Source organism: Hypanus sabinus, chromosome 2 (assembly GCF_030144855.1).
Source record: "Hypanus sabinus isolate sHypSab1 chromosome 2, sHypSab1.hap1, whole genome shotgun sequence".
NCBI classification, from domain to species: Eukaryota; Metazoa; Chordata; class Chondrichthyes; order Myliobatiformes; family Dasyatidae; genus Hypanus; species Hypanus sabinus.
Genome location: NC_082707.1, coordinates 163,840,479 through 163,852,660, shown reverse-complemented (window position 1 = coordinate 163,852,660; position 12,182 = coordinate 163,840,479). Strand labels below are relative to the sequence as shown.

The 12,182-nt window shown below is 40.6% G+C and overlaps 1 protein-coding gene across 6 annotated transcripts in view; it reads left to right on the top strand.

The window, feature by feature from the left end:
* The window catches only part of LOC132386084 (inverted formin-2-like), a 98,575-nt gene that overhangs the window by 24,294 nt on the left and 62,099 nt on the right, over positions 1 to 12,182 (top strand). For 2 of the 6 annotated variants that reach the window (XM_059958392.1, XM_059958397.1), the window contains exon 1: positions 10,706 to 10,888. The exons of 3 other annotated variants lie outside the window; for them this stretch is intronic. The gene's annotated coding sequence lies outside the window, so the exon portion shown is untranslated. Of the gene's footprint in view, positions 1 to 3,231; positions 3,297 to 10,705; positions 10,889 to 12,182 lie in introns of those variants that run through there. One more of the 6 variants, XM_059958407.1, reaches the window with a different exon arrangement.

The following is a 12,182-nucleotide window of genomic DNA, read 5'->3' as shown; positions in this document are numbered from 1 at the left end:
GACGCTTTTAGATAGGTACATGGAGCTTAGTAAAATAGAGAGCTATAGGTAAACCCAGTAATTTCTAAGATAGAGACATGTTCGGCACAACTTTGTGGGCTGAAGGGCCTGTATTGTGCTGTAGGTTTTCTATGTTTCTAAGATCCCAGGAGATCAGCAGCTTTTAAGATACTTAAACCACTTTGTCTGGCACCAACAATCATTCCACAGTCAAAATCACTTAGACTATATTTCTTTCCCTTTCTGATGTTTGGTCTAAACAACAAATGAACATCTTGACCACTTTTGCATACCTTTATGCATTCAGTCGCTGCCTCATAACTGGTTGATTGGATATTTGCAGTAATGAGCAGGTGTACAGGTTTTCCTAAGAAAGTGGCCTGAATGTAATTCTCTATAATCTCATGCAGAGCACAGCCCTGTTGTGACTGTGAACAAACTGTGTCAGAGAGACACTGAAGCTAGTAGGTATAGAAGTCTTTATTCAGCAAAATAAGCAGCAGACATCATATTTGAGTCGCTCTTGGAAGAAGAGTCCTGCCTGACCCAATGTTATATGACATTTTTCTATGCTAAAGATCAAAGGTAACAGCAAGACAATTCTATAGTTACAATGAATCTACAATGCTTCCTTTAAATTACATACAATTTTCAAACACCTCCATCTTCACACCCACACTCTGGACACCCAAAAATGAATGTTAAGTCCAACTGACTCTGGACCACATTCATACATATGCAGGCATCTGCAGTCAAATGGAGTGTTTCTTTGTTTTCAACCAACCACAAAGTGCAGCTCCACGAAGACCGCTCTTCACAGCTGCATTTTAAATTCAATCTACAATCCACGTTCAGGTCTGAAGACTGGCTGCTGTTGAAATTAGTATTTGCTATATACCATAACTCCAGAATACGCCCAAGCAAGGCATATACAAGTTCCTCATCATGAAAGTGGAAGCAACTCCACATGACACATTGTCACCATGTGGAGTGGAATTGTGGAGTATCTTTATAATATGACCTCCCATGCGTAATCATGTTTAAAGCATCCCGTCACGGCACAGATCCCATGTTCTTCACTACCTCATTTTACTCCTCATTTGCACGTGAATTATGAACACAAGGCCCAAACGAAAATCATCATGCCAAGCAATGTTATACAGAAAATCAACACAAAAATCATTATCACACTCCGGCATTCCCTTGGCATCCAAAATCATCTCTGCTCGAATGTACAGTCACTACAGCTGCTGGTAGGGAGTTGGAACCCGATGGCCTGGGCTTCATGGTCCCGTTTCACCATTAGACCATAACACATAGGAGCAGATTTAGGCCATTTAGCTCATCGAGTCTGCTCCGCCATTTCATCATGGATGTAATGCTGAGGCTTCATAAGACCTTGCTTGGAGCACTGTTATCTAAGAAAGGATGCTGGAGAGGGTTCAGATTTGGTTCATGAGAATGATTCTGGGAATAAAGTTACCATATGAGGACCAATTGATGGCTCTGGGCTTGTACTTGCTGGAATTCAAAGAATTCCAGAATGTTGTCCCCTTGTTCAAAAAAGGTAGTAGGGATAGTCTGGGTAATTATAAACCAGTGAGCCTTATGTCTGTGGTGAGAAAGATGTTGGAAAAGATTCTTAGAGATAGAATCTATGGCCATTTAGAGAATCATGGTCTGATCAGGGACAGTCAGCATGGCTTTGTGAACGGCAGATCATGTCTAACAAGCCTGATAGAGTTCTTTGAGGTGGTGACCAGACATATAGATGAGGGTAGTGTAGTTGATGTGATCTACATGGATTTTAGTAAGGCATTTGACAAGGTACCACATGGTAGGCTTATTCGGAAAGTCAGAAGGAAGTTTGGCCAGGTGGATTCAGAATTGACTTGCCTGCAGAAAGCAGAGGGTCGTGGTCGAGGGAGTACATTCGGATTGGAGTCCCACAAGGATCGGTTCTGGGACCTCTATTTTTCATGATTTTTATTAACGAACTGGATGTGGGGGTAGAAGGGTGGGTTGGCAAGTTTGCAGACGACACAAAGGTTGGTGGTGTTGTGGATAGTGTTGAGCATTGTCAAAGATTGCAGAGAGACATTGATAGGATGCAGAAGTGGGCTGAGAAGTGGCAGATGGAGTTCAACCCGGAGAAGTGTGAGGTGGTACACTTTGGAAGGACAAACTCCAAGACAGAGTACAAAGTAAATGGCAAGATACTTGGGAGTGTGGAGGAGCAGAGGGATCTGGGGTACATGTCTACAGATCCCTGAAAGTTGCCTCACAGGAAGATAGGGTAGTTAAGAAAGCTTATGGAGTGTTAGCTTTCATAAGTCAAGGGATAGAGTTTAAGAGTCACTGGGTAATGACACAACTCTATAAAACTCTGGTTGGGCCACACTTCAAAGGGTACAGAGGAGATTTACCAGGATACTGCCTGGTTTTGAGAGTATGCATTATGATAAGAGATTAAGAGAGCTTGGGCTTTACTCTCTGGAGAGAAGGAGGATGAGAGGAGACATGATAGAGGTGTACAAGATATTAAGAGGAATAGATAGAGTGGACAGCCAGCACCTCTTCCCCAGGGCACCACTGCTCAATACAAGAGGACATGGCTTTAAGGTAAGGGATGGGAAGTTCAAGAGGGTTATTAGAGGAAGGTTTTTCACTCAGAGAGTGGTTGGTGCGTGGAATGCACTGCTTGAGTCAGGTGGAGGCAGGTACACTGGTGAAATTTAAGAGACTACTAGACAGGTATATGGAGGAATTTAAGGTGGAGAGTTATATGGGAGGCAGGGTTTAAGGGTCAGCACAACATTGTGGGCTGAATGGCCTGTACTGTGCTGTATTATTCTATGTTCTATCTCAGTGAAGCCTATTAAATGCTGAAAGGCCTTGATAGAATGGATTTTTAGAGGATGTTTCCTATGGTGAGGGAGTCTAGCACTAAAGTACACAGCCTCAGAATAGATGAGGAGGGATTTCTTTAGCCTGAGAGTGGTGTATCTGTGGAATCATTGCCACAGGTGGCCAGGTCATTGGTTACATTTAAGGCAGAGGTTGATAGATTCTTGATCAGCCAGGGCATGAAGGGTTACGGGAAGAAGACAGGAGACTGAGGTTGAGAGGGAAAAGATCAGCCATGATGAAATGGCAGAGTGGATTTATATCTGAGGCTCTATTCCCTCTAATCTGAGGCTGTGCCCTCTGGTCCTAGACTCCATCAAAGAATATCCAAGTCCTTTAGCGTGGCACTAATGCACCTGTTGAAGGAGAGTACCCGAAGAGAACAGCAGGTAACCATTGACCATACTCTCTGCATTTCTGTGGTTAACTGAGTGAGACTTTCACTGTCATAAGCAACTGCAAAACCAAGGCCTTTCTCATTAGCAGTGAAATTTCAAACTTCTCCAGAAACCAGGTAGATTATCAAAGGTACCCAACATTGATGGCACCAGTGAATTTTCTACAGCGAGTATAATTCAGTGGGATTCCTAATTGTGGCTTAAAGCCCACAATGGGGAGGGCAGAACTTGACTATGCCAGCCTTTCGACAGCTGCAGCAAAGGAGCAGAAAGCTGAACTCCACTGTGAAAATGCAGAGGGCAAGCTTCATTGACCCTTTCTCAGTCAGGGAGTGAAGCCACTCACCCGAGGATAGGTCAGGCTGTGTGGGGGTTTGCATTTGTACTTTCCAGGTCTTCCACCCACTGTTATGATGCTGGATATCAGTTACATACAAGTGTGCCTTATATCCAGTGTCGCCATGTGGTGCAAACTGAAGTCTGCATTGCCAATGGCAGCAACAGACACAATGGCCAATCTGGCCACTGGTACAAAGCCATTCAATAGGCTGATCTCCATGTTAGGGAGGGAGAAAATGGCATGGCAAAGATTGAAAAGGATCTTGTCGGCATTTGAATGAGCCCAATGACTGCAGATCATTCATAGAGTCACAGTGCCATTCAGCACAGAAACATTTTTCTTCTTCATCCTGTCCTTGCCTCTATCAAGTGTCCATCAACACTTATCCTATTCACTAGCACTGAGTCTGTTTCCTTCCATGCCTTGGCAATTCATGTGCACATCTCAATTCTTCTCAAACATTGAAAGTGTTTCTTCCACCACCACCATCCTGTAATATCATGTAATATCCTTACACCACAAAACTTTTATGACAGACCTGATATGAGCTTATCTCCTTCCTTTCCCAATCAGTTGCCTTGGCTTTTATCAATTCCTTCAGATTTTATCATGGTTCTTCATCTTGGGAGAATTCAGCAATGGGAAGAGAGAGGGAAGAGGCAAACAGAGAGGGGATAGAGAGAGTCAAGGTTAGGTGGAAAGAGGAGAGACAGGAGAAATAGAGAAGGAGAGGGAGAGAGTGGATTTTGTCAATCTCAATTGTATATCATCAATTGAAACATCCTAAGGGATACCAAGAGTTCTACAAAAATAGTTTATGTATCTGAGCCTCTCCCTCCCAGTAAGATTCCTTTCATATCTTCTCCTACGGAAGCAGGGACCAATCTATTACTGCCCTCAATTTTACCAGTAGAGTCTGCCCTAAATAACATCTCCACCTCTTGGACATAAGTACAGTGGTCTAAGCAAATTCCAAGGCTGCTAGCGTAGCCAGATCTCCTGGTGCTACTATCTTGCTTTAGCAATTGCAACATTTAATTTGACAATCTCAAAATCTAGTCTGTAATTTATCTGTGTTGTATCTATGTCCAGCCCCATTGCTTCCACAATGAAATGACTGCGACTCACCTTGCCAAAAATATGCAGCTTTCTTTGCCTCAGGCAATTTCAATACATTTCAATTCTTTCGCATTGCCAATGTGGAACATATTATCCTGTGAGTTCTTAAATACAAAAGTACATAGTAAACACGGGGTTCTCTAAAAGGTATGGGTACATTGGATTTCTTGAGAATGAACAGAACAGTACACAGTTAAACAGTGCATTACATCGTGAGTTTAAACTGTTACATATACTACAACATGACTTTATATCAGCATTTTTGAGTCATGCTCAAATTTCATAAGGATTAGATATTTTTCTTAATGGTTTGAAAGTTCCTAAGTATCAATCAGGCACATAAGGGGTTATGATAATGCCTGTGTTCCACCCAAGCCTTCAGCGGGAGTACTGTCTAGACTGCAAATTCTGGATAAAGAATGCATTGCTTCACAGAAAGAATTCAACACAGAACTGAGAACTGATTAGGTTTGGTTAGTACATGTTATGATACGCATTACCACGCTTTCACAGCCGCCATTCATCACCCACGATTTTAATTCTAGATTTAGAAATTCTTCTTAAATTCACTTAAAACCTGGCACATATGCACCTTTCAACAGAAAGGAAAGATTTGTCTTTCTAATCATGTATTATTACCACAACAACTTTTTATTTGAAACAAGAGAGAAAACGTCCACATTTGGCAAAGGAAATTATTTCCTTCCTCAGGTTAGAGAACAAAGAGATATTTTAAAAGTACATGGTTTATGGGTGGCCAGATATTTTTAAAAATGTGAGGAACAGGTACTCAATTGAGCACCGCTTACAATGTTCATGTTAAAAGAAAAATGCTATCTACAATTCTCTTGATGTGACGTGAATGACAAGAAGAGGTATTAAAGTGTACTCGCAACTAGCATAAAAGAATACAACCTGCATTAGAGGGAGACTTCAGCTGAGAGCTATAACTCACTTATTAACTCCTGAGTCGCATCTCAATAAGAAGAGCTGAATTTCTTCAGGATGTGCACTATCCTCTCACCCTAGCATTGATAGAAGTCCATTGGCAACTCCACCCTAGAAAACTGTAGGAATGTTTTTAAATAAACCCTTCTCCTGTGGTGAAACAAGGCAATAAATGGCTGCAACATGTAAACGAGATACTTTCTCACTGGACCATGGGCATTCAGCCTCAGAGGAAAGTAGCAGTTGCCATGACCACGTGTTTGAGGGGATAATTCTGCTTTACTGATCAGTAATTTATGTATTTAATGAACAGAGGTCAGTGAAAAAGGACAATAAGGATGAAAGTAGAAGATTCATTGCAATATGTGTACCTCTTTTCGGCTAGTTTAGGAGTTGTACTGGCCCAAGAAAATCCTGCCCATAGCAAAATCAGATTATACACTCAAGGACCATCCAAACACTTGTTTTCATGAGCAACATGCAGTAGATTCTGAAGTGCTTGCTAAATATCTTGGAGTAGTTTCTTGTCCTATAAGCTAAATGTATTTCAATGCACAAGGGTTAACAGGTAAAGCAGATGTAGTCAGTGTGTGGATTGGCTCTGGGGACAGGGATGTTTTATCCATAACAGATATATTGCTAAGGGAAGGACAGGGCTGGCAGCTCAATGTTTAGGATACAGATGCTAAAAGTGTGATGAAGGTACAGTTAAGTGAGGAGGTGGTGTTGCCTTTGTGATAAGGGAGGACAGACAGAAATGCTTAGAGATGACATAGTTGAAGGATGGTACCAGTGAGAGCATATAGGTTGTAGTTAAGAACAAGAAGGTGAGAAGGTGAGGGTCACTCCAGTGAGACTGAACAATAGATTCCTACCGATAGTCAGCGGCAACTGACTATTGTGTAGGGAAATTACTCACAGTTGCAAGAAAAACAGTGCTGTGTAAATGGGAGTTTGTAATTTCCCCAAGAGTGTGAAGGCCCTGGACAGGTTGGAATTTGTGAAATGTGTCCAGGAAAGTTTCCTGAGGCAATATACAGAGAGACATAACACCACACTTCGTCTTAGGGAACAATGCAGGCCAAATAACCAAGGTGGCAACTCATGACCATAACTCTAATAGTTTTAAGATAGTGATGGAGAAGGTTAGGACAGGTCTGCAGGTTAGGGTTCTAAGCTGAATTGAGAGAATTAGGCAGTATCAGGAAGAGGTCAATTGGGAGAGATTGTTTGAAGGGAAAGGAGGAATTTAAGAGTGTGAGATCAAGAGACACAGGGCAGCATATTCCTATTCGGGTGCAAGTTTAGGGAACATTGATAATGAGAAATATTGAGGCTCTGGTCAAGATAAAAGAAGCATACTGTACATTGGGTTTAAAGTCCAGAGTGGAATTAATCCTTTGATGACTATGAAAAAACACATCAAGAATATCTTCAAGAGGGAAATCAGGAGGAAAAGAGAGGTAAGATAAATCTGGCAGTTGAGATTCAGGAAAATCATAAGAGGTTCTATAGACATATTAGAGTAAAAAGGTGGTTAGGGAGAAAACTGTCCCTACCCTAGGTCCCTTTGTCTCAGGCAGCAAGAGGTGGGTGAGATTTTTAATTAATATTTCTCCTCCATTTTTACAGAGGAGTAAGTCATGGTTGCTCAAGAAATAAGGGAAAAAGGTGGAGATGTTTTGGAAAACATTCATTTTGCCAAGGAGGAGATAACTGCTGCCTTATGACAATGGATAAATCCCCAGGGCCCGACAGAGTACACACTCGGATTTTCTGGGAGGCTAGAGGGAAGATGTAGGGCCCTCCCTTGTGGAAACATTCCCTTCATTATTAGCCAGATATTCCCAGAGATTGGAAAGTGATTTCCGTCATTATGTTATAAAAAATGTGTAGCAAAGAAAAACCAGGGAACTACAGACAGGCCAGCCTGACATCAGTGGTACATAAGATACCAGAGGGAATTCTGAGGAACAGGATCTGCCAATATTCATATAGGAAGACTCTAATTAGGAGTCAGCATAGTTTTGTGCATGGGAAGCCATGGTTGGTGAATCTTTGGGTTTTTTTGAAGAGGTAACCAAAAGGGAAGATGAGGGTAGAGCAGTGGTATGGAATTCTTTGTCAAGGTCCCGCATGGCAGTCTGGTCTGCAAGCTTAGGTAGTTTAGATGGTTTGGCACTGACTAGATGGGCTAAAGGACCTATTTCAATGCTGTACTTTTCTATGACTCTAATACCCACTGTCTATAATTTGCAGGATTATTTCTATTACCTTTTCTGAATAAAGGAGTGACATTTATCATCCTCCAATCCTCTGGTACTACTGGCCAGTGAGGTTGCAAAAATTATCAAAGCCACAGCAAGTTCTTCCATCATCTCCTATAGTAACCTAGGTTATATCCTGTCTGCCCCAGGGATTTACCTATCCTAAACACGAGGAAGTCTGCAGATGCTGAAAATCCAAAGTAACGCAATGTGGGAGGAACTTGCCTATCCTCATGTTTTCAAAAGTTCCAGCACATCCTCTTTCGTATCGTTGACATGCTCCAGTTTATCAGCCTGCTTTGCACTGTCCTCGCATTTGTCAATGTCCCTCTCACGGGTGAATGCTGAAGCTAACTATTCATTAATTACCTCCCATATCTCCTCTGACTCCAGGCACTTATTTCCTCTTTCACCCCCAATCGGTCCTACCCTCAGTATAGTTATCCTTCTGTTCTTCATGTACATGTAAAATCCCTTGGGTTTTTCCTTAATCCTACTCACCAAGGCTTTCTCATCTTCACTAATAGCTCTCTGAAGTCTTTTCTTAAGATCCTTACTGGCCATCTTGTAACTCTAATCAACTTTAGAGTTTTTTGAGGAAGTTGCCAAGGCAGTGGATGTTGTCTACATGGACTTTAGCAAGGCATTTTACAAGGTCCCGCATGGGAGGTTGGTCAAGAAGGTTCAGTCCTCAGCATTCAAAGTGAGCTAGTAAATTGTATTAGACATAGGCTTAGTGGGAGAAGCCAGAGAGTGGTAGTAGATGGTTGCTTCTCTGACTGGAGGCCTGTGACTAGTGGTGTGCTGTAGGGATCAGTGCTGGATCTATTGTTCTTTGTCACCTATGTCAATGATCTGGATGATTATGTGGATAACTTGATCAGCAGGTTTGCAGATGTCACCAAGTTTGGGAGTGTAGTGAACAGTGAGGAAGACTATCTTGATCTGGACCAGCTGGAAAAATGGACTGAAAAATAGCGGATGGAATTTAATGCAGGCAAGTGTGAGGATTTGCATTTTGGTAGGACCAGATAGGGTAGATCTTCCACAGTGAAGGCTTGGGCACTGAGGAATGCTGCAGAACAAAAGGATCTGGGAGTACAGGCCCATAATTAATTGAAAATGGAATCACAGGTCAAAAGGGCCTTCAAGAAAGCTTTTGACATTTTGGCCTTCAAAAATCAAATTACTGAATACAGGATTTGGTATGTTATGTTGAAGTTGCACAAGACGTAGGTAAGGCCTAATTTGGAGTATCATGTGCAGTTTTGATCACCTACCTACAGGAAAGATGTAAAAGATTAGAGAGAAAATTGCTGGGACTGGAGGACCTGAGTTATAAGGAAAGATTGAATAGGTTACGACTTTATTACTTGAAGCATAGACGATTGAGAGGAGATTTGATGGAGGTATATAAAATGATGAGGGGTGTAAACATGGTAAATGCAAGCAAGTTTTTACCACTGAGGTCCTATGGGACTGCAATTAAGGGTGAAGGGTGAAAGGTTGAAGGGAAAATGAGGGGAAACTTCTTCACTCAGAGGGTCTTTGAAAGTGTGGAAAGAGTTGCCAGTGCAAGTGGTCCATGCAAGCTCAATTTCAATGTTTAAAAGAAGTTTGGATAGGTACATGGACAGTAGGAATATGGAGGGCTATGGTCCACTGGTGCAGGGCGATGGGAGTAGGCAACTTAAATAGCTCAGGTACTTTATGACCAACAACATACAAATAGCATTAACAATCAAATAAGAAAAATAAATACATTCCCATAAGACAGTTGCCTGGTTTTGTATTTGCATTTATTGTATTTCTTATTGTCATTGTATTCTTTATCTTACTGTGTTTTTTTGCTGTGGCAGATCTGAAGTACAAAGATTTCATTCTCCTTTACCCTTGTGTACAGGGAATGACAAACAAACTTGAAAATGGTGGTTATTAGCATTTGGCAAGCAGAATGTGTTAAACATTCCATGTTTCCTGCCAATGATATGTCTCCAGTAATTAATCGTCTCTTTTGTTGACCCTACTAAGAAAGAAAGCTTTTGTGTTTTTAAATGGTTGTCTGCTTGTGTCCTGCTGCCGCAGAGTCTGCCTAACTCTCTCGTAATTAGAAATAGATCCAATTTGATGTTTTGACTGACTTGCTTCAGTGCAAGTGACTGTTCTATAAAAGTTCTCATAAAAATAAAACACTCACTTACACCAACACCTACCAGATACACACACAAGTATGGAGAAATAACTCCTTAAAATCATTTCACCACAAAATTTAATAACTGAATTTCCTCCAAAATAAGATGTTGATTTTCATGTAGTCACCAGACCTTTCATCAGGTAAAAACATATTGAATCGTATGTCTGAAAATCTTTGCCTGAGATTGTGAAGCAAGATATTAAATTGGAAAATGCATCATTTTAGAAAACTGTAATAAAATTTTTAAAACGTGAGTATATGAGACAAAGTTGAAAAATTTGCCCTCACACTGGCTGTGGATTATTTCACTGCAAAATGGTGTCTACTTTTTTTGTATGATTTAAATATTTTCATGTGACTTTGCTGCATATCAAATGGGTTTCTGAAAGAACAGTCACATGAATAATAGAAGCACTTACGGGTTTTTTTTTGTTTGGCTAAAATGCCCTCATTGCAGAAAAGAATTAGTCATTAATGCTGGCAACTGTTCTGCTGTGATTAGCAATTCAATCTCTGAAATCTACTGCAGAGGCACAGTGCAAGGGTTCCCAGTACCTCACTCACAGTGGTTTCGTACTAATGTTTGTAAGGCAGCACCATCTCCATGATGAATTTCAAGCTGATTTTAAAACTTTGCTGACATAACAGGGAATTTATTGATATTTTAAGAGAAGATCATTTCAATCCTTTTCCAGAGAGAATGTGCAGCTCCTGGGTAAGTTGTTTTGTTCTGGTTTTTGAATGATTTTGAAATAACTTTCTAGAACGAGTAAAACTTTCCAGTCATGAGGATTCAATTAACGGTGTAGCTTGTGATGATGCATGTTAGAGTAATTCCTCTCTCTATTCAAAACCTTAAAGATTCAGAGAACTTTAATGTAATGAAAATATGTTTTTATTTCATGGTTTGGGCCCTAATATTAAGGATTTTAATCACTATGAATTAATTGATGTACTCCTTACCTTAGATTGCTGTACGTCAGAAACATGGCAGAATTATCAGGGCAGAGTTAATTCCAGAAAATGGATATTGTTTGATGGCCTATAAAAATCATATACCTCTTAAATTTCTCAACAAGAAACAATACTCTGCAAACATCTTAGCCACATTATATATAACTAGAGTGCCCGTCATTTGCACATTACTGTGTGTTATGTCTTTTGTTGCACAAATAACACTTCAAAGCAATGAGCTAAAACAAAACTAAGTACTTTTATTTCTGCTTTCCAAACACCTTCCTATTTTAATCTATATACAGTTTGTATTCTGAAAAAATCTTATTTATTTATATATATATATATATATATATATACACACATACATACATACACACACACACACACCTGAGACTTTTTGCACAAAACTGTATTTTCCTGGCTTTGCTCTCCCAGCCTCTGCAATTTCTCAGCCCCAGTGATTTCAACCTCCGTCTCAATTCACCAAGTTCACACTTTTCTGAATTCACTGCCCTTTTTTCCTTCAATCCATCTAACCTGGTGACTTTGTTGCCTCATGTTTTTGCTACCCTCTGGTGACTTTGTTGCCTCATGTTTTTGCTACCCTCAGTGGAAAAGTGACAGCTTTCTGAGTGCTTCCATAGATCTTTGTTCCTCGGCACACAATGGTCTTCTGAGTCCATATCTGACATATCTGACAATAACTCAAAAATAGTCATCTTAAGAACAGAAAGCTGCAAGAGCACATGGACTAGCAAGCAGGACTAGAGCATAAAGAGCTCAACCTGCTCCAACATTGTATGAGATTATGACCCAATAAATATTCTTCTGATTCATAGTGTCCAGAAAACTACTAGTCTCAGGCTTGAATATCACCAACGTTTGAGTGCTCACTAAATAAAAGGTAGATTTAACACTGGCTAGGCAAGATTTCCCAAATGTCAGAAATTTATGGCTGTTGAGGGTGGCGTCACTGAACTCAAGGACTGTGGCCTTTCTCCTTACCAGCTGGAGATAATTTAACTGCTTTTCCATCCTATCAGTGCTCCAAA